Source organism: Squalius cephalus (assembly GCF_949319135.1).
Source record: "Squalius cephalus genome assembly, chromosome: 2".
NCBI classification, from domain to species: domain Eukaryota; kingdom Metazoa; phylum Chordata; class Actinopteri; order Cypriniformes; family Leuciscidae; genus Squalius; species Squalius cephalus.
The window spans coordinates 12,744,821-12,767,722 of record NC_137123.1 but is presented as its reverse complement, the minus strand read 5'-3'; the positions used below and the strand labels follow the sequence as shown (position 1 = coordinate 12,767,722).

Sequence of the window (22,902 nt, the reverse complement as noted above, 5' to 3'; positions counted from 1 at the left end):
TAGTAAGCCCGTAACAGACAGCGATCATAATAAAAAAAAACTTTACAGACAATAGCAAACATCCTGAGGTCGCAATTACTTGAAATTTAAATATTAAAAACAGTTTATTCCAAAGATACTTACAAGTGCAACAGCAAGAAGGTTTGCATCCGTTTTGCAGGCTTCTGTTTCTCTCAGTTCTCACCATTCTGAAAAAGCCGGTCCGATATTTAACTTTACTCGAGTCTGACTTATTGCTCGGTCAGTCTCCCGTTTCCTCTTTCGTTGGTCCTCCGACAAAGATTTCCTAGCTTTCTGCTTCTTTTTACAGGTTCAGCCATAACTAAATCTCGTTGCCCTTTGCTTAGCTAGCCGGTTCTTGAATGGGGGCGTGTAATTACGTGTGCAGTGCCGTCAAGCAATTCGTTACATCGCGAGACCTGATATCACGCGATACTTCCTGGAACACAACCCGCGTCCCAAAGTTGCAAGTGAGTTTTTTCCGCTCTCGGGCACCAGGGGGGTGCGAAACCACCACCATTCAACCCGAAATAAGTAATATAACCATTCCACTGACTCCGAAGCTGTTCAGTTAAGGTTAAAAAGTTACCTAGAGCCCCTTTAAGATGACCCACTGAGCAGCATACAAGTGTAAAACGACGTTCACAAAAGGATGTAGGAAAAACTGCCCACAGGTTGTAATTCAAGCCCTATTAGTAGTAATTTATATGCAAAATTGTCGCTATGCCCGTGTTGTTTTCTCCGAGGCAAGAGCTGCTGCTTCTTTTGAAGCTGTCAAATGGTGTCGCTATTGGACACTTAATTGTGATTATTGCTGCTCTGATGTTTCTTAAAGGCTACTGTTGACTGTTTTATCGTTGTTTTTTTGAAGATCTTCAAAAAACAACGATAAAACAGTCAACAGTAGCCTTTAAGAAACCTCAGAGCAGCAATACCCAGTGGGCATTTGATGTCAATTTGACATCAAATTGATGTCAAAATTACGTCAAGAAATTGGTCAAAAATGAAAATCAAATTGACGTCAAAGTGTTGATGTCAATTTGACGTCAAGAGTTTGACCTCTGCTGATGTCATTTTGCCAAACAAAAAGGTGAAACGCATGGCCGTACACTTATTACCAGCTTCACTTAAACTAACCAGATTTACTTTATTTAATTTCCGGTTTAAATAAATATAATATTTAAATAGTTTAAAATATATTAAACATATTTTGATGACACCATGATGGTGGTTAGCGTTTGCTTTAGTTGTGCTCTTGGCCCTTGACTCTTTAATATAACATTTTCTCTGGCTGCTATAACTGTGTGTTTATAAAGCACAATTGTTGTAGCTAAAAAAGCCATGAGAAACTGAGATCAGGAGATGTTGGCGGTTTATTGATGAAATCATCATGTAATTGCCTGAATCCCTGATCATGTTCAGTGTCTAATGCTTTGATTATATGGGATTTGTGGTTTAAAAGCGGTTTTATTCATGACAGAAGTAATTTGATTCTACAGCAGATCTAGCAGTGTTGTTTATCAAATAATATACTTGTTTTTTAAAAACTATTTAGTGCACAAAACCCTGTCATCAATGGCATTACTTAGACGCACACAGACATCAAGAAACAGCGTATGAATCTCAACAATGGTGACAATCAAACAAAATATCCAGATAATCAGATTAACTCCAGCTGCATAATTTATTAAAGCCGCAATGCATGCTGGGAGATATGGGTGAGTTTTGATTGGTGGTACCCAGCATGCACTGCAGCATGAAGCATTTCACTGATTGTCACCATTGTTGAGAGTCATACACTGATTCATGATAGCTATAGTAATAATGTTAAGTTTAATGCATTAAATGTTTTTAAAATCCTTTATTAATTAAAAAAAACATTATTCTCATGCTGTTAAATTAAATGGCTTATATTATAATACAACATTAAAATCACAAGTCCTATATAACCAAAGATTAGACACTGAATGAGATCAGCGATTCAGGCAATTACATGATGATATTGTCATCATCTTCAATAAACCACCAATATCTCCTGATCTCAGTTTCTCATGGCTTTTTTAGCTACAACAGTTGTGCTTTATAAACACACAATTACAGCAGCCAGAGAAAATTTTATATTAAATAGTCAAGGGCCAAGAGCACAACTAAAGCAAACACTAACCGCCATCATGGTGTCATCAAAATATGTTTAATATATTTTAAACTATTTAAATATTATATTTATTTAAACCGGAAATTAAATAAAGTAAATCTGGTTAGTTTTAAGTGAAGCTGGTAATAAGTGTACGGCCATGCATTTCACCTTTTTGTTTGGCAAAATGACATCAGCAGAGGTCAAATCTTGACATCAAATTGACATCAACACTTTGACGTCAATTTGACTTTCATTTTTGACCTATTTCTTGACGTAATTTTGACATCAAGGTGCCCGCTGGGTAATCACAATTAAGTGTCCAATAGCGACACCATTTGACAGCTTCAAAAGAGCTTCGTGCAGAGTCCGTTTACCGTTACATTAACCTTGTATTATGCATTTCCTGAACATGTGCTTGCTAATCAAACACTTTATATGAACAAACTACTAATCTATAAAACACAATCGGTCTACCGACCTTTTTCTATTGTGTCAAATGATGTTGATATGCGCGAGGGAGAGAGAGAGCAATAGCCTACAGTGCTCGTGATGTTTGAAGGCAGTGAGAGTGTGCGCGCGCGGCCGGGGCTCTCTCTCTTTCTGCTTGTTCTTATGCGCCCTGTCCACTGATCTAAATAATTCGTTGTTACGACGAATTGAACGACAAACTAATTCCCTCCCTCATTTTGATTTAACGAATTACAACGTGGCTACAATATAATAAAACGAGGGAACACATTAGTATAACGTGCTGAGGTATTATTAATTCGTGGCTGCGAAATATTCACCTGAATATTCACCAATTCACAAAAATATAGGTCTTTAGCATTCACTATTTAATTAATAGTATCAAACTGTTTTTCTTACCTGTGAAGATAAATCTTCACAGATTTAATGTCTTCTTTTCTCTTCAGTTGATTTCATCTGAGGCTGTGGCTGAAATTACTCCATATTTAATATACACAGATTATTTTGGCTACGATAAGGTCCAGTCCTGGTTTATTTCTTTACTCTTGACTGACATGTGGCATTGCTATGCAGAGGTGTAAAGTCCAGGTTCAGAAAGTAAAAGTCCTCCTCAGTATTTTGTTCCAATCACCTGGATTTGCTAATTCAGCAGGAGAGAGAACTAATTAGTGAAATCAGCTGACTGAGTTTATGGGTGGAATAAACATATGGCAGGACTTTTACTCTTTGGCCCTGGATTACCCACCTCTGGCACTGATCTATATAGAATGACTGGATAGCTCATGACGTCATAAACAGTGAAGCCACCGCGCCGCCATATTGGTATTCCCTAGTGAGCTCATTGACTTTATTTCTGTCAGACGTCTACAGAAGTTTTTATTGAGAATTAACAGAGGTTTAACTCTAATGTGTTTCATTTGAAGTCACCATAAGAGTGATTAGTGTTTCCATTAGTTGGGTTCTTGTTGTGACAGTGTGAAACACATTTGCAGCAGCAAAGAAAGCTAAAGTGAAATGAGATCAAGTGATGATGGTTACCTGTTGATGGTTTTATAATCATCATAAAATAGACTGATTTACTGATGTCTTCTGAATCTAACAATTATGTTATCACATTAATATTTTTTCACAACACAAACCCTGTGTTACTGCAGTATGAGATTCAGCAATATTATAGCAGTAAGTTAGAAGACTTTAACAAACATGAGCACAAAAAAGCCAGTTTAATATGACACACACAGACATCAACAATCAGCGTATGAATCTCAACAATGGTGACAATCAAAAGTACTTTGCTGCAATGCATGCTGGGTACCAGCATAGTACAAAACTCCCAGCATGCATTGCAACATGAATAAATTATGCAGATGAATTGACCTATAATTTTGTTTGATTCTAAATATTTGCTTTTATTTTTTGCTGTTGTTTTTGTTGTGAATTAATAGCTTTTCAGTGATTTAATCTGAATTAATCTGTTTATCTAAATATTTGTGATTGTCACCATTGATGAGATTCATACGCTGATTGTTGATATCTGTGTGCGTCAGCAAAGGCTAATTTTTAAATTTCATGTTTGTTAGAAGATTTAAACCGATTGTTATATTGCTGAATTTCATTCTGCAGTAACACAGGTTTGTGATGTGAAAATATTAATGGAACATTATATTTGTTAGATTATAAAAACCTCAGTGAATCAGTTTATTTCATGATGATTATAAAACCATCAACAGGTAACCATGATCACCTGATCTCATTTCACTTTAGCTTTCTTTGCTGCAGCATATGCGTTTCACACTGTCACAACAAGAGCCCAACTAATGGAAACACTAATCACTCTTATGGTGACTTCAAATGAAACACATTAGAGTTAAACCTCTGTTAATTCTCAATAAAAACTTTTGTAGACGTCTGACAGAAATAAAGTCAGTCTGGTTAGTAATAAGTGAAGCTGGTAATGCTGTTCAGTTGATTTCATCTGAGGCTGTGGCTGAAATTACTCCATATTTAATATACACAGACAGTGTTGGGGAAGTTACTTTTAAAAAGTAGTGTTTGCTCGTTACTCGTTACTTTTTAAAAAAAAGTAATCCGTTACTTTACTTAGTTACCCCATTTGGAAAGTGACTTTTTACGTTACTCGTTACTATTACGTTACTTTTATGTTGCTTGACTTTGGGCAGAACCCAATATCTGTTCCTAAATATGTAGACATAAAGTTATACAATGGAGGACATAACAGGTAATTTTTTTGTGCTCTTTATTATAAAAAATAGTATCAATTTCGAAAGAAAAAAGTCCTTCTCATTGACGCTGCTGTGTGCGGCAACTTTTATTCTCAGCCGGCTCTGCATCATGGGGTAGAGTGCGACACTCCGCGATGAGCAGCGCGCCCGCACCACTTCTCTCCGCTCCGCTCCTCCTATCCACCGAACTTTAAATTTCAGCAACAGCCAATAAAGCGCTCCTGCTCTCTAACACCGGTGCGAATCACGTCTTGATAGCATAGGACAACACATAAGCTTAGTTTTCAGACATACGACTCACTTTAAGGGAGTAGGAGAAAAAAAAGAGATTTTGAGAGAAAAAAAAAATATTTTGTTTAAAAGTACACATATTCAAGCTTTCTATATATGTCTCAGGTCTGTGAGACAAGTATAGCTTATCTGAGTTTCGGTTCATTTACAGTATGGAGACCAGCTCCAGTTCACGCGCTGGTGCCGTCATGATTATTTCGCATGCCATATTTACTTATTTATTAAATTCAGGCGATTAATTGGTTGGTAAAACATTGATTAAAATTAAGATACAATTAATACACAACGAAATTCGTTTTAAAGAAAGTCTTTCTACAAAAACAAACTTAATAAAGTGGTCTAAATCATGTCTGCCCACTCCATTTATCTCCCGATATATTGCACAAAATTATGATCTTACTCATGCTTTTCACTTTTCATATAATCAACATAGATTAAATTATTTATTTATTTATTTTATTTAAACATAAATATGAAACTAAATAGTTTTCTTTAATTTACTTCTTATTAAATTCAGGCAATTGATTGATAAAACATTGATTACAATTAAGATACAATTAATACAAAACGAAATTCACTTTAAATACAGGTTTTCTACAAAAACAAACTTAATAAAGTGGTCAAAATCATGTCTTCACACAAAATTGTTATTTTATTTAATTTAAACATAAATATGAAACTAAATCGTTTTCTTCAGGTCTCAACAGTTCTCTTCTCTCAAGCGCGCAGCTGAGGCAGTGTCGCTGTCAAATATATCCATGGGAAAAGTAACGTTGCGCCGATTTGAAAAAGGAACTACGTTTCGTTACCAAATTTTTAGTAGTAACGCGTTACACTACTTTTTACCCGAAAAAGTAGTTGCGTTACACACAACACTGTACACAGATTATTTTGGTTACGATAAGGTCCAGTCCTGGTTTATTTCTTTGCTCTTGGCTGACATGTGGCATTGCTATGCAGAGGTGTAAAGTCCAGGTTCAGAAAGTAAAAGTCCTCCTCAGTATTTTGTTCCAATCACCTGGATTTGCTAATTCAGCAGGAGAGAGAACTAATTAGTGAAATCAGATGACTGAGTTCATGGGTGGAATAAACATATGGCAGGACTTTACTCTTTGGCCCCTGGATTACCCACCTCTGATCAGTGCATATGACGCTCCTACATAACATCTTATTTTTATCAGTTCTTTTGTCTTTGTGGGTCATTATGTTTATCACAGATTTCTGCTCGTTCTAAATCAGATATAGTAAAGATTACATATAAATGAATGCATTAGTGTGAGAGAGAGTCATCGCGTGTGAATTTATTCCATCCTGACACAAATAATAAAAAACTGAATTCTCATCCTGCTCTTTCCTCCTTCCAGGTGAAGAGATCTCTCAGACAGTCGAGCAGGCCATCAGTGGAGACTTCATGGGTCGCCTTATTGTCCAGCCCCGTGGTAATGGAGAGGAGAACATGATCAGTATGACTCTACCTGTTATTGCCACTCATTATCTGGACAGCACTAATCAGTGGGAGACTGTTGGAATAGACCGCCGTAGTGAAGCCATTAACCAGATCTACACAGGTCAGCAGGACAAATATAAGGTCAATTCAGGTTGATTGGGACACATTTTGCCATTAAGATGACTAGGAAAATGTGTCCCAATCAACCTGAATTCACCCCTAAAGAAAATGAAATAAAATCAAAAGCACACTCAAAGATGCTTTCATGAAAAATGCGGAAAATATATGTAATATATATATATTTTTTTCTTTATCTTGTTTGTATGAAGGTTATCAACGGCAGCTGGGTTACCGTAAATCAGATGGATCCTACACTGCCTCGATAGACAGGCTGAGCAACACATGGTAAAGTCTTACATATTGTATTGTTTAACATTGTTATAATAGTAAAAATAATTAGAACTTATAATTAATTTGATTTATTGATATATTTTTGTTTGTCTGATTTTAAGGCTGACTGCATATGTGGCTAAAGTCTTCACCATGGCCAATAACTTAATTACTATAGAGGAAAATGTGATCTGCAGCGCCCTCAAGTGGCTGGTTCTCCACAAACAACTGGCAGACGGCTCCTTTAAAGAGGATTCACTTGTAACTCGTGGAGAGATGGTGGTAAGTTGAATGTGGTCAGTTTGTGTTCACCTGTGTTCAGAAAAGAATGATGAATCCAGAACCAGGTATTTATTTCTCTGTGGTTATAAGTATAACACATGAAATACTCACTATAGTGAACTAACACTGATTGTTTTTTTAAGATTTTATTTTTTACAATGACTGTCAGCTATGGCTGCCAAACAAAATCCCAAAGGTGTAAAGTCCAGGTTCAGAAAGTAAAAGTCCTCCTCAGTGTTTTGTTCCAATCACCTGGATTTGTTAATTCAGCAGGAGAGAGAACTAATTAGTGAAATCAGCTAAAACTCCAGTGTTAAATGAACTCTCCTGGGAGTTTATTTGGCTCCGGACAAATATGAGTGCTAAATTAACACTCAAGAGTGTTAAAGTTAATGAGCTAATTAAGTGATTGATTGAGTGATGATTGACCATTATTGAAGACACCTGATGTTAACAAGCAGAATCACTGAAGGAGAAAAATTGATTTAGTTGGCCAGTTGACCTTTAAATGTTAAACTTTAGATTTAGTTTGCCTGATGTAACTGAGTTATAACAGCTAGATGAACAAAGAGAAAAGTTTATCAGGTGGTGTTGGTTATATTTTAACATAATCATCATTTGACCTGAATCACTGAACTCATTTAGAGAATTAGGTTTACCTTGTTGATTACAGCAACCTGTGATTGTACAGTATACTATTATCAGCATTTTCAATATAATCCAAAATATTTCTTCCCCTCTGGGATTCGTCGGTCTAAAATTACCGAAAACGTTTACTTCACTTTTTGCTTCATCGGAATGGGATGACACTTGGTGACTTTTGTTGTATTAGCTATGTGAACACAAAAAAAATCATGGACATGATTCGGATATGTTAAAGGGTCGTATAAAAAAAATAGTCACACTTGGCTCCTTCACGGTCTAAAATGACCGCTATAGGAAATGAATTGGAAATGCAAAAAAATACGAAAACTCAGAGAAACTTTTGGTGGTACAAACTACAAATCAGCCACTGTGCAGAGATTCAACAGAAGTTTAGACGGTAATGTTTTATGGAATTTTTCTTTTCAAGTTACCATTTTGGTGGTCAGTGTTTGCTTTAATCGGGCTCTTGACACTTTTCAATTAGTTTTTAATATTAGTTTTTCTCTGGTTGCTACAACTCTGTGTTTATAAAGCACATTTGTTACTGCAAGAGAAAACATGACCTGCTCACAATATGGTTTGATGATAAAAACATTATCATGTAGTGACCTGATTCACTGATGTCATTCAGAGTCTAAATTTTTACTATATGCTTGATGTCTTGTTTTAGTATTGGTGGTTGTAGCTCTGAGATTCTACAGTTTGAGATCCAACAGCAATATCAAAAATTTTGAAAATACTTTGAGCAAAGAAGTTATTGTGTTTAAACACACAGACATCAAGAATCAGCATATGAGTCTCAACAATGGTGACAATAAACAAACTAATGACAAACAGATCAACTATGAACATCACAAAACAAGCTACTAAAGTCAGAACAAAACAATAGCAAAATAAAAGCAAACAGAAAAAACAATGAAAATTACAGGACAATTCAGCTGCATAATTTATTCATGCTGCAATGCATGATGTCAGCCATTGATGCATTCTGATTGGTGGCTCCCATCATGCATTGCAACATTAAGCATTTGTTTGATTGTCACCATTGTTGAGATTCATATGTAGATTCTTGATGTCAGTGTGTGATTTTAAATGCTTCAGATCTTTAAAACATTGCTGGAAGTAACTACTATAGTGAAAAATCAATAAAACAATTAGATAATCAGCTTATGATGCTGGGTACCATCAGTAAATCAGGTCACTAGTAATTTCATCATTGAAACATAACCAGGGCTGCATTTCCAAAAGCATCTTAAACTTAACTTGATTGCAGACCAACTGCAACATATGGTCTGTACGATCAAATTAGGCTCGCAATGTTTTCAGGAAACACAGCCCAAATAATAGATTCTTTTGCCACAACACATATGCTTTATAAACACAGAGTTGGAGCAGCCAGAAAAATACTAATGTTACAAAGTAAAGGGTCAAGAGCCCAACTAAAGCAACCACTGGTCACCATAATGGTGACATGAAACGAAACATTCCATAAAACATTACCATCTAAACTTCTGTTAAATCTAAATAAGACCGTGTGTAGATGTATGACAGAAATAAAGTCAAACTGGTAAAATAATGAGTGCAATAATGGCTCGAAGTCAGTAGTTCTTGTGTTTCTCTTTTTTCTGTTCTTGTTTCTCTTTCCTTCAGTGAGTCTGCTTGTTATCATCAGGTGTCACCACTAATGGCCAATCATCACTTAATTAATCACTTAATTATCTCATTAACTTCAACACTGCTTCAGTGTTAACTAAATTAACTCATTAACTTCAACACTGCTTCAGTGTTAATTTTTAACACCCTGTAGTGTGGACACATATAAACACTGAGGAGTGTTAATTTAACACTGGGGATTTTGCTGTGTACACACACAGGAATTAACTGGTAAGACTGCAACAGCTAATTTTGCTCCAAACTATATACAAACTATATAATCATAACTCCAAAACTATAGCAAGGAGAGTCAAAAGGTAGGTATCGTTTGAAAGAACACTTTTTATTTTTTTTTGGGATTACATTTGGACATTATCCTGCCGAGAAACTGCTGATAAAAGACTATATATATATATATATATATATATATATATATATATATATATATATATATGAAGAGTTCAGATGCAAAAGCCTCTAAGTGCCATCTGAAATTTTCTTCTAGAATGATCATTTTTATCAAGCTCATATATTTAAGTTCAGTAATTTCACTTAAATGGCAATGAAAATTACCTATTAATTGTCATTTAAGTGAAATTACTGAACTTAAATATACAAGCTTTATAAAAATGATCATTCTAGAAGAAAATTTCAGATGGCACTTAGAGGCTTTTGCATCTGAACTCTTCATATATATATATATATATATATATATATATATATATATATATATATATATATATATATATATATATATATATATATATATATATATATCTTTCTTATTTGTCATGGAATAACTCAGGAAGGAAATAAGGAAATAATTATTAAGGAATCAAAAGTTACAGCATTTGGAACAGAGATAGCCTTTTTGTACAGTCTTTGACACCCCCTCATGGGCAATTGTTTCTCCATGAACAATATCTTGTCATAAAAGCAATAGATTATTTTAATTTGGGGCTCATTTTAATTGTGATAATATGCTGTAAAAAAAGTGCCATTTTCAATCATCTGTGAATGTTTCATGAGCTGTATGATGTTTTTGACGCATTGCAGTACATTATTTTATAGATTAGGAAAAAAAGAAATTCTATTTATTTATCAGTAAATAACTCAGCAATACTTTCACTGCAGAGCATGCACTGTTAGACCTTACCGGGTTTTTTTACAGTAAAATACTGGCAACACTGTTGCCAGTAAAATACTGTTAATTTTACAGTTCTTTACTGTAATCTAGTTTGTTTCTGTAAAAATGCACTAAATTCTAATTCAAGTTAACTAATTTCACTTGCAGAAACCGACTGCCTTAAATTGACCAACTGTCATTTAAATGTATTAAATTTATAATGCATTAATAATGTGAGCAAAGTATTACTGTGAACTTCTTTCATTTGAGACCACTAAAAAACTTTTGAATATAAAGATATTTCCACTGGACCAGCAACTACACAGTCACCGCCTGTTAAATAAAGCAACACACAGCAAATCATCAATGTTTGTAGATCTTCTCCTGGACTGAAGCACAGGCTCTACTCTTCTGCACAATGGTGATCCAAAAAATTATTTTTACAGTAAACTACTGGCAACAGTGTTGCCAGTATAAAACAGTTTTATAACTTACAGTTTATTACTGTTAAAATACATTTTGTGGGTGTGACTTTTTTATCTTACACTGTTAACCCTTTCAACCCCACAGGAAAATCCACACTACAAAGAGTAAAAGTAACGTTGAGACAATGTTGCAGTGAGAAAATTAAGTAAATATGTAAGTGATTGTTGAGCATTAGTGATGAACACCTGCTGTTAACAAGCAGAATCACTGAAGGAAAGAGAAACACAAGAACAGAAAATAGAGAAACACAATAACTACGACTGACTTCCAGCCATTACACATTATTACACTTATTATTAACCAGTATGACTTTATTTCTGTAATACAGAAGTTGTTATTAAGATGTTTAATTGAAAATGTTTGTTTGAAGTTACCATTATAGAGATCAGTGCTTGCTTTAGTAGGGATGCAGATGCTAAAACATTCATTTTTCTTTTGCTACTGTGTTTTAGCAAGACACACTTGTGCGCATACACAGTTTATGAATGATTGCGGTTGTAATTCTTATGGTGACAAATTCATCATATTGCCGGTTCATTCACTAAGGAATTAATTCTTATTCATTCAGAGTTTTATCCCCGATCAAAAGTGTTTCATTAGCACTACCGTGAAACTACAGCAATAAATTGCTATGACTCATTTTTTTTTAACACATCATGCATAAACCAAAAAAAAGCTACACTATGTTTTAGAAACACAGAGATATCACAATTTAGCACATTAATCTCAACAATGGTGGCAATATTTTTTCTTTTTTTTTTAATTCATGCAGCAGTGCATGCTGGGAGTTTTATATTATCCTGGAACCCAGCATGCATTGCGACATGAAACTTTTCACCATTGTTGAGATTCATGTGCTGATTGTTGATATCTGTGTGTGTCTGAGTCAAGCAGGAGTAAAATAAAATTGAATGCACTATATGATTGTTATCTTTCAGAAGACAGAAATTTTAATTTCATTTTGTAGATACACAGATTTATGCTAAATATGACCCATAATTTCAATGAATATATACAGGGAAAATCTGAAAATCAGATAATCCAAGATGACTGTGAAATCATCACAAGAGAATAAAAACACCTGATCATCTTCCTCTTGACTCTTTCTTGCCATAACAAATGTGTTTTATAAACTCACTGTTACAGCAGTCAGAGAGAGATGAATGGTAAGAAGTCAAGGGACAAGTGACCAACTAAAGCAAATACTGATCTCCATCATGGTGACAACAAACTTTATTATTAACTATATCTCTGTTAATTCTCAACAAGAACTTTTGTACATGTATGAAAGATATAATGTTAAACTGGTTTGTAAACTGGTTTCACACTCAGTGTTGCTGGAAGTCAATTGTAGTTTTTGTGTTTCTCTTTTTTCTGTTCTTGTTTCTCTGTCCTTCAGTGATTCTGCTTATCAGTGTTCATCAGTGTCTCAATTCACTCACTTATTTTCATTCACTCTGTCAAGGGGACTATATTAGTGAACTAATGTAGGGAATAGTGAATGAGGTTATAGGGTGTGATTGGGAAAACAGCCTCTGAGTGTCGATTTTGAGCACTGTTCATTTGCAGTATATTCCTGTAGGCTAGTTTTGTTTTCTACGGTATATTACTGTTTTAATGGAAAATGGTATGATACTGTCTGAATTACGCCTTTTTTTACAGCAAGGGTTAACAGTGTGTGAGCGGAGTGGAGCGGGAGCGAGCGGGGAGCGCGAGCGGGTGGATCTTGGACAGAGCGCAGAACGGCATTTTTAAAAGGACGGAGCGTCGCCCTGTTTCCCGCTCCAATTTCGCTCCGCGCACACCACGATTCTGAAGCATGAGCTCAGTCAAGCCTGACCCCGAATCCATCTGTCTTGCACAGTCATCAACAGTAGACTATTTTCAGTCAAAACTCGGCTCAATAATGGAGTTCAAAAAGTACTTCAAAAAGGAAAATGTGAAGTCATACAGGTGTACTATTAATATAAAACTAACTAACAATGATAATGTGGTACAAGAAAATGAATGTGGAGACATCGTTTCAGTCAGTAAAGATTCATTTTGGAATCTAAAAAGACAGATCTCTCAAAAACATGAAAGTCTGCTACGTGAACACGCTGGAAGAAAGCAAAAGGTTAGCAAATTGAATACGGTAACTTTTAACAAAGTGTAAATTAAATATAGCGTAATATTCAAACAATTGATACAAGCCAATTTTAATTTTAATCCTGCGCGCTGCACAAAAGTTCAGTTATAAGAATTGTGGCCTAATAGTTCATTTACTTTTAAAAGGTTAATGTATATTTATTTTTTTATATTTTTGTTTATATAAATTTTATTTATAGTATTAGGCCCATTTATTCATTTAATTTTACAGCAGTTTGTGTGTACATTGGATATAAGCCAATTTTAATTATAATCGTGCGTGTTGCACAAAAGTTCACTTATCGAAATTCTGGCTTAAAGGGGGGGTGAAATGCTCATTTTCACTCAATCTCCTGTTAATCTTGAGTACCTATAGAGTAGTATTGCATCCTTCATATCGCCAAAAAGTCTTTAGTTTTATTAAATTTATAAAAGAAAGATAGGCTGTACCGAGTCTTTCCGGAAAAAAACGAGCGTCTGGAGGCGGGCCGTGTGGGCGAAGCCAGAGCCATAGAGAGAATCCGTCGATCTGGGCTTTGTTTATAAAACATTCATCGTCGAAAAGCAGGGAACAAACAGTCTACACAACTCGTTTCTGCATCCACTGTTCCTAACGCTGGGTTCTTTGGTAAGCTTTCCCTCACCAAAAACATACTTTGGAGACACTATGCAGCGCTGCCGATGATTTCCTGTTGAAGCGCGTTGATGTGCGCGGTCTCACTCTCCTCTGGTCGACGTGTGCGCGGGCGCGCTTTTCCGGGAGAAATGCTCATATAAGGAGTTCCACTCTGATCTACGTCATTAGATCCACGGACGAAAAAAACCCAGCCGAAACTTGTACCAACCCGGAAGTAAGATTTTCGGCACAGAAATTCTCCGTTATTCGTCCAAAATATTTTTAAAAAACTTTGGCCATGTTTAGCATGAGAATCCATCTCGTTAACACTGTAAACAACTCTGAATACATGAAACACCATTGTACCCCCCCCCCCCTTTAATAGTTCATTTACTTTTAAAACTTTTATGTATACTTTTGTTTATATCATTTTTATTTATATTATGTAACCGCACTGGCATTAGTAGTACATTTAACATTAGCTCAAATGATTTATAGGGAATTTTAATAATTAATCATGAATATGATTAATATTTTGCATAATACTTACATTAATTTATTCGACGTTGAAAATAGATCGATTTGTATATATGAATAATCAATCACAACTAATTATAATTCATCATTCATATATCAATAAACCCATTTCAGATCGATTATGAGATAATGGAAATGAATGTAATTATCAAACGGTCGTTTGTCCAGCAAAATGGCCGTAAGATTCACTTAACATTTTCTCAACAAAAATTATCTCTTTCTTATAATTCAAAGAAAGCTATTTTCTGGCCATAAAAACAACTCTCCTGTTCTTATAAGATTAGGTTACTTAAAAGTAACAAATCAGCTTTGTAGCTTAAGAACGAAAACATCTCATTGACTTTAGTTATGAGCAGGCAGACAGAATCAACCAAGTATATAGAATTTTAATAATTGGACCAATACATTTAACTAAGGAATACAAAAATACTACACTGTTAGACCTTACCGGTTTTTTTTTACAGTAAAATACTGGCAACACTGTTGCCAGTAAAATACTGTTAATTGTACAGTTTTTTACTGTAGTCTAGTTTGTTTCTGTAAAAATGCACTAAATTCTAATTCAAATTAACTAATTACACTTGCAGAAACCGACTGCCTTAAATTGACCAACCGTCATTTAAATGTATAAACTAAAATTTATAATGCATTAATAATGTGAGCAAAGTATTACTGTGAACTTCTTTCATTTGAGACCATTAAAAAACTATTGTAAATAAAGAGATTTCCACTGGACCAGCAACTACACAGTCACCGCCTGTTAAATAAAGCAACATGCAGCAAATCATCAATGTTTGTAGATCTTCTCCTGGACTGAAGCACAGGCTCTACTCTTCTGCACAACGGTGACCCAAAAAATACATTTTACTGTAAACTACTGGCAACAGTGTTGCCAGTATAAAACAGTTTTATAACTTACAGTTTATTACTGTTAAAATACATTTTGTGGGTGTGTCTTTTTATCTTACACTGTTAACCCTTTCAACCCCACAGGGAAATCCACACTACAACGAGTAAAGGTAACATTGAGACAGTGTTGCAGTGAGATAATTAAGGGAATATGTAAGTGATTGTTGAGCATTAGTGATGAACACCTGCTGTTAGTACAGAAAATAGAGAAACACAAGACCTACAACTGACTTCCAGCCATTACACATTATTACACTTATTATTAACCAGTATGACTTTATTTCTGTCATACAGAAGTTGTTATTGAGATGTTTAATTGAAAAATGTTTGGTTTGAAGTTACCATTATAGAGATCAGTGCTTGCTTTAGTTGGGATGCTGATGCTAAAATATATATTTTTCTTTTGCTGCTTGAGCTGTTTTTGTGCAAGTCACACTTGTGCATACACACAGTTTATGAATGATTGCGGTTATAATGATTTTGATGACAAAATCATCATACTGTCTGTTCATTCACTAATGAATTAATTCTTACTCAATCAGAGTTTAATCCTCAATCTAAAGTGTTACATTAGCACTACTGTGAAACTACAGCAATAAATTACTATGACTCATTTTTTTAACACATCATGCATAAACCAAAACAACCAAGCTACACTGTGTGAGAGAAACACTGAGATATCACAACTTAGCACATTCATCTCAACAATGGTGGCAATATTTCTTTTTTATTATTATTATTATTCATGCAGCAGTGCATGCTGGGAGTTTTATATTATCCTGGAACCCAGCATGCATTGCGACATGAAACTTTTCACCATTGTTGAGATTCATGTGCTGATTGTTGATATCTGTGTGTGTCTGAGCCAAGCAGGATTAAAATAAAATTGAATGCACTATATGATAACGATATTTTTCAGAAGACCTGATTACAGAAAAATTGATTTCATTTTATAGATTCACAGATATATGCTAAATATGACATAGCCATAATTTAAATTAATATAAACAGGAAAAATCTGAAAATCAGACCAAGATGTCCAAGATGATTGTGACATCATCACAAAAGAATAAAAACACTTGATCATCTTTCTCTTGACTTTTTCTTGCCATAACAAATGTGTTTAATAAACTCACTGTTACAGCAGTCAGAGAGAGATGAATGGTAAGTAGTCAAGGGACAAGTGACCAACTAAAGCAAATACTGATCTCCATCATGGTGACAACAAACTTTATTATTAACTAAATCTCTGTTAATTCTCAACAAGAACTTTTGTACATGTATGAAAGAAATAATCGTAAACTGGTTTGTAAACTGGTTTTACACTCAGTGTTCCTGGAAGTCAGTTGTAGTTTTTGTGTTTCTCTTTATTCTGTTCTTGTTTCTCTGTCCTTCAGTGATTCTGCTTATCAGGTGTTCATCAGTTTCTCAATTCATTCACTTCTTTTCATTCAAGTGGACTTTATTAGTGAACTAGGGAATAGTGAATGAGGGTATAGGGCATGATTGGGAAAACAGCCTCTGAGTGTCGATTTTGAGCACTGTTAATTCACAGTATATTCCTGTAGGCTACTTTTGTTTTCTACGGTATATTACTGTTTTAATGGAAAATGGTATGATCTTGTCAGAATTTGGCCTTTTTTTACAGCAAGGGTTAACAGTGTACAGTTTACACGAGAAAATGTGTATGTACAGGACACGTAAACAAAATACAAGAATAAACGAATAACGAAAATGAGGGAGATGATGAAAGAGAGTTCTGACAATGAGAGAGATGAGAGAAAGTGAAACTAAACATGTGCGATCAAAGAAAGATCACAGTTAGGCAAAATCACAGCCAGTAACCTTGAGAGACAACAAGAAATCACATCAATCAAATCAAAAATCATTACTTGCGTATGGTTCTCTTTGTATTTGCTGAAGAAGAGCTCTTTTAGAGCGGGGCGTGTTTCCTCGTGTCTTTTGGGTGAGCCCGACTCGCGTGAAGTTTAAAGGTTCACCGAACGTGAAGTTGCCAGAAGCATGATTCAGAGTTCATCTCCCTTTGTGGAGGGAGAACGAATATGAAAATAAAACTTAGTAAAGAAAATAAAACGGAGTTGATGAATCTCTAGGAGCCATGGAGCCAGGAATTCTTTCAGTGCTCGTGCACGTCCTTGAGGATGAGGAGCGCGCGCCGCGGGAGATTCAAGTTAAACTCTGTTACAAGATTCAAGTTAAACTCACTGAAAGCGCGCGCCGCGGGAGATTCAAGTCTCTTTAAAGTTGAAGCTTCACTGAACGAATGGTAGAGTCTAAACAAAGACTTAAGAAAATAAAAGAGAAAACAGAGAACGAATGCTCCCTTAAAAGGGAGCCATATGGATCTTCTCGTTGACGAAGAGGGTTCGTGAAAGAAAGAAACAAAACAAGACGAAAGAAAATACAGAACTCCCTGAACGCGGAGTGTAACCGCTTTTCTAGGGTACAGAAATTTTACTCCTCCCTGGCGCTTGGGCCAATTGGAACGCGAAATTCCAGGCGGGAGAAATTTTCTTTGTCTCACTAGGAGTTCGATTTGCATGTTTTATGACAGTCTTAGGATCATGCCATTTCTACTTTAAACAATTATAACTGCAGTAAAATGCATTTTATCATAATTTGGTATCCATATCTTTCATACTGGTATATGGAGGTTCAATTCAAGACCACATTTGGTATGTTTAAAAGCTACAGCATAGAAATGACTTCTTATTCTGTAAACTAAGCATTAAGAGTTCAACTAACAATCTAGGAATAAGATTAACCCAAAATGTGATGTACATTTACAAATGGGAATGAAAATTGGACTTTTAAAAAGATCCACATCTGATTGCAACAGTGTGCACCTCTGAAACATTATTCCTTTAAGGTTTACAAGAATACAAAAACATATCACAGAGAAGAACAATCGTAGAAAAGAGAAATTACATTCAGGTTTACAAATTTCTTCAATGGTTATACATATAAAATATCTAGGATGAACACGTTAATTCTGTTAATTCTAATATCGGTTTAGAGTGACTAGTCAGCTCTCGTTCAGAGTTGATTGAAGTGGTTAGATGCTTTACAAAGCTGAGATTCTAAGCTTTAAGATGATATATATTTTGTGTTGTTCCATTCAGTGGTTGCTTAGTAAGTAGATTTTTTCTTTCCGAATGGGAATCAAAAAGCCTCTCTACAATATTTATATAGAGAGCTACAGTACTATAGCCTATAGGCGGTTACACGACATTGGACACGTTTTTCTTTTTTTAACACCACTGGATGGCGCTTTTCTCACTTAAAAATAAAAGGATTTTAAAGGCCTGGGGCCTCATTTATAAAACTGTGCGTAGGAACCTTACTAAAAGTGTACGTACGCACAAAAGCCAAAAATGGCGTACGCAAAAAAATATTCAGACTTATAAAACCGTGCGTACGCCAGAACCTGCGCAGAATTTACTTTATAAATCCCAGTCAGCGGAAGATTGTGCGTACATGCGTCTCCACCCAAAATAACCATATATGGAGCTTACAACGCCTAGTTTTACTATGCAGATCCTCATCTACATATCATTTGCATATGATTATTCATCCACGTGATAACTTAAACGTTATCACGTGGATTATTAATCATATGCAAATGATATAAACGGTACAAGAAACATTACATTAATACAAATCAAGTAGTTGTCTATCTGCCTTGTTTTTGTATAGCCTACATAAATCAAATAGTGTAAAATACATTTCAGAGAAAGTCTTTTCCACTTGCCGAATTGTATTTTTAATTGATTTATATTTTTAATGAAAACAGATAGGCCTTGGGCATTATTTGCACGAAACTATTTTCTCAGACAATCTGGTATTATCATGATAAGCAATTATCTCTGTGGTTAAAACATTAAAGCACGCCACAGGAAAAGTGTTCAAAAACAATCGCATCCACAACAAATATTTCTATTGATTGAATATAAAAAAAATGTTGTAACTTTTCAGTATGATTTCATGTTTAAGTGTTTAACTCCATAATTTGAATAGCGTATTTAATCTAAATGTTTATATCAGAAGTAAAACATAGTTTAAATCATTATTTTATTTATTTAAACTGCGTCAGTTTCACTAAACGGCCCAACGCGCTCGCTGGCGCGGACATTTAAGAAGGAATGGATATTTGCTTCAAGTGACAGGCTTGGTGAGTGAAATTATATTTGTATTATCTTTCTGTATTATGTTTAATTTTAATTCTAAATTCTAAAAGTGACCAAAAAGACATTTAACTCCAACTCACCATCGGTGTTGCCAAACTGCTCCGTCTCCAAAATGTGCGTACGCATGGGTCAGAGTTTGCGTTTAGGTGCGCATATTTTCACGTCAAGTTTTTCTTTATAAATCCCACCTTTTGCGCAGGAACTGGCGTACGCATGTTTTCAGCCCCATTTTGTGCGTACGCAAGCTTTATAAATGAGGCCCCTGCACTCTATTTTAATGTGAAATATTGCATTTATCAAAAAAATTAAATAAAAAAAAGCTCATAATTTTTTTTATAAATATTGCATAGTTCCATAGAAACCTTTCAAATTTTTAAGTAATAATCCAAAAATATTATTGATGTTAACATTGGTTTTCCTGAAAAAAAAAAAAAAAAAGTTAGATTTTTAAGGCTTCTGTCTTTTTAGACCGAGAAGAAGCCAAATGTGACCCCTAAACGAAAAAGCCCAGAGAGTTAAAAGTTATTCTGATCAAAAGACTTTGAAGAACAATTGTGACAATAATAAAGCATGTTGCAGTGCATTCTGGGTGTCACCAATCAAAAATCATGGCTCCCATCATGCATTGCGGTATGAATAAATTATGATCTGAATTGTCTTAGTAATTGACCGTTCGCAAAACCCCGCCCTCGAACGGTCCTCGTCCAATCCTAGCTCAGCAACTGTAACTAAGGAGAAGGACCTCCGTCAAACAGGGTTGCCAGATTGGGCGGTTTAGCAATCTATTTTGCGGGCAAAAATGGGTTTGGGCGGGTGGATAAAAGTTGGGCTGGTTTCGGATCAGTTCGGCGGGTTTTTGTTCCCGAAACACCGGCACTTCAGATCCTTATTCCTGCGACCCAATGTTCAGTAGGCAGCAGTCTCACTCACTCACACACGCACACACACACACACGACAACTCTGGCTGACGTGCCCCCTAACCTCACAACACTCCCTCCCACTACCTTAAAGTGACGCACGCACGTCAACACAGATTTGAATGTTGCGATATGATTTTGTCAAAGGTTTAATAGACAGACGAAATGGAAGAAGAACGCGTGAGTGTTTGAATCGAGATTACAGACTCTTAAAGAATGGTGCAGCTCTAACGACACATTTCATCCTGTTGAAACGAAAGTGGCTATAACTTCACTCTTAAAACGGGTGTGTTAAAAACAACACAACCTGTGTTATATCTTAACACACCTGTGTGTCTAGTTAAGGACAACACATTTTGTGTTACTTTTAACTCAACCAGTGTGTTATTGTTCTTAACACAGTGAGTGTGTTAAAATATTGAACACACTAATGTGTCATAAATCACACAATTTGTGTCATAGATGTCATATATGTGACCAATTAAAACACTCTTAAAATGGATGTGTTAAAACAACACAACCTGTGTTATATCTTAACACACCTGTGTGTCTAGTTAAGGACAACACATTTTGTGTTACTTTTAACTCAATCAGTGTGTTATTGTTCTTAACACAGAAGTGTGTTAAAACCTTTTACACACTAATGTGTTATAGTTACACAACTTGTGTCAGATATGTGTCACATGTGACTGTAGTCGGTGTGTATTTGCCAGAGTCACTTTCTGTGTTTTTACAACTGAGTGTTTGGACGAACACTGAAACGTATTGTTAACTTGTGTTTATGGAGTCCAGTGACGTTTAATAAAGAGTTTGTTTGAACATTTGGATGTTTTAGACATCATGAATCTACATAGACAAGCTCTTATTGAGAATTAACTGAGTTTAGATTTTGATGCGTCACTGAATGTTTTATTTGAAGTCACCAGAATCGTGATTAATGGCTCCTTTATTTGAGCTCTTGACCCTTTACTCTTCTTTTAGTTTTTTTCTGGCTACTTTTAATGTATTTTAATAAAATACATTTGGCAAGAGATAATATGATCAGATGTTTCTTGATGATGTCATAATGAACAAGTGCTGATCTGATCAAGTTTATGAGTATATGGATGGTGCGCATTTAATTTATTTATGTGCTGTTATTTATAGCAATCTTGTGATACTACATCATGCTATCCATCATATTAAAACATGTTTTCCAAAAATTGTAATCTGCAGCAGAAGCTAGACAAATACAGACCTCAAGAATCCGCGTATGAATCTCAACAATGGTGACAAACGAAAAGCTTCATGCCGCAATGCATGCTGGGAGTCATGGATGAGATGTGTATGGTGGCACCCAGCATGAATTGCGGCATGAAGCTTTTCGTTTTTCACCATTGTTGAGATTCATACGCGGATGCTTGATGTCTGTTTGTTACCATAGTCTGTAAAGTCCTGTACGAACGGTATTTAAAAATAATTTGAAGCTAATTGTAATATGATAATCCTTTTAAAAGTACACTAATCTTTCAAATATTTAACTCTTGCTTAGCTTAACATTTTTACATGTTCATAGTGATAATATTATTATCTGAGCATGTTTTTCTCATGATTATTTCTGCTGTTTCAAATGTGTTCAAATAAACACACTTTTACAGCAATCAGAGTAAACTAATGTTAAAGAGTCAAGGGTCAAGAGCCCAAATAAAGCTGACACTAATCACGATTCTGGTGACTTTAAATGAAACATTCAATGAATCATCAACACCAAAACCTGTTAATTCTCAATAAGAGCTTCTGTAGAGTCTGACAGAAATAAAGTTAATCTGGTTATTAATAACAAGTGAAAGCAGCATTTGAAAAAGACATTGAAAAAGAGGCATGATGTGATTGGCTGCAAAAAACACCCATTAATCTTTAAGTTTTCATGAATTAAGATTGAATTTATTTATTTGAATGTATTGTTTTATATATTTTAGAGCATTTTATGGGATACCATATAAAAATACCTATAATTTTTTTCATAAACACAAACTCTCCTCCACCCAGTGCTATTCTATCCAGAGTTACATTTTAACACACATTGTGTGTTAAAAATATACACAACACAACATGTGTCAAAATACCATCAACACATGCTGTGTGTTGTTTTTTAACACATCTCTTTTAAGAGTGTTCGGTCAACCTCATCTATAAGCAAGGAAAAAAAAGCAATTTAATTTGAATTAATATCTGTAATAAAAAAAAATCGATTTTAAAATCACTAAAATCTCCAAGCCCTAATATGCATGTTTTATGTTGCCATTTGAAATAACTGAAATGTTAAAGTGGGTTATTTTTTATGTCCATATATCCACTGTTTTTATGTTACTGAATGCTTTTTTTCCAAGTGACTTTTATTGACAATAAAGAGACTCATTGATTAGAGATGATCGCATTA

General features: G+C 34.9%; 1 pseudogene across 1 annotated transcript in view; it reads left to right on the top strand.

Moving 5' to 3' along the window:
* Positions 1–22,902, top strand: part of LOC307152133 (complement C3-like) — a 340,855-nt pseudogene that overhangs the window by 102,735 nt on the left and 215,218 nt on the right. Inside the window, exon 23 of the transcript XR_013824042.1 lies at positions 6,504–6,707. The product of XR_013824042.1 is annotated as a complement C3-like (transcript). The remainder of the gene's footprint in view (positions 1–6,503; positions 6,708–22,902) is intronic.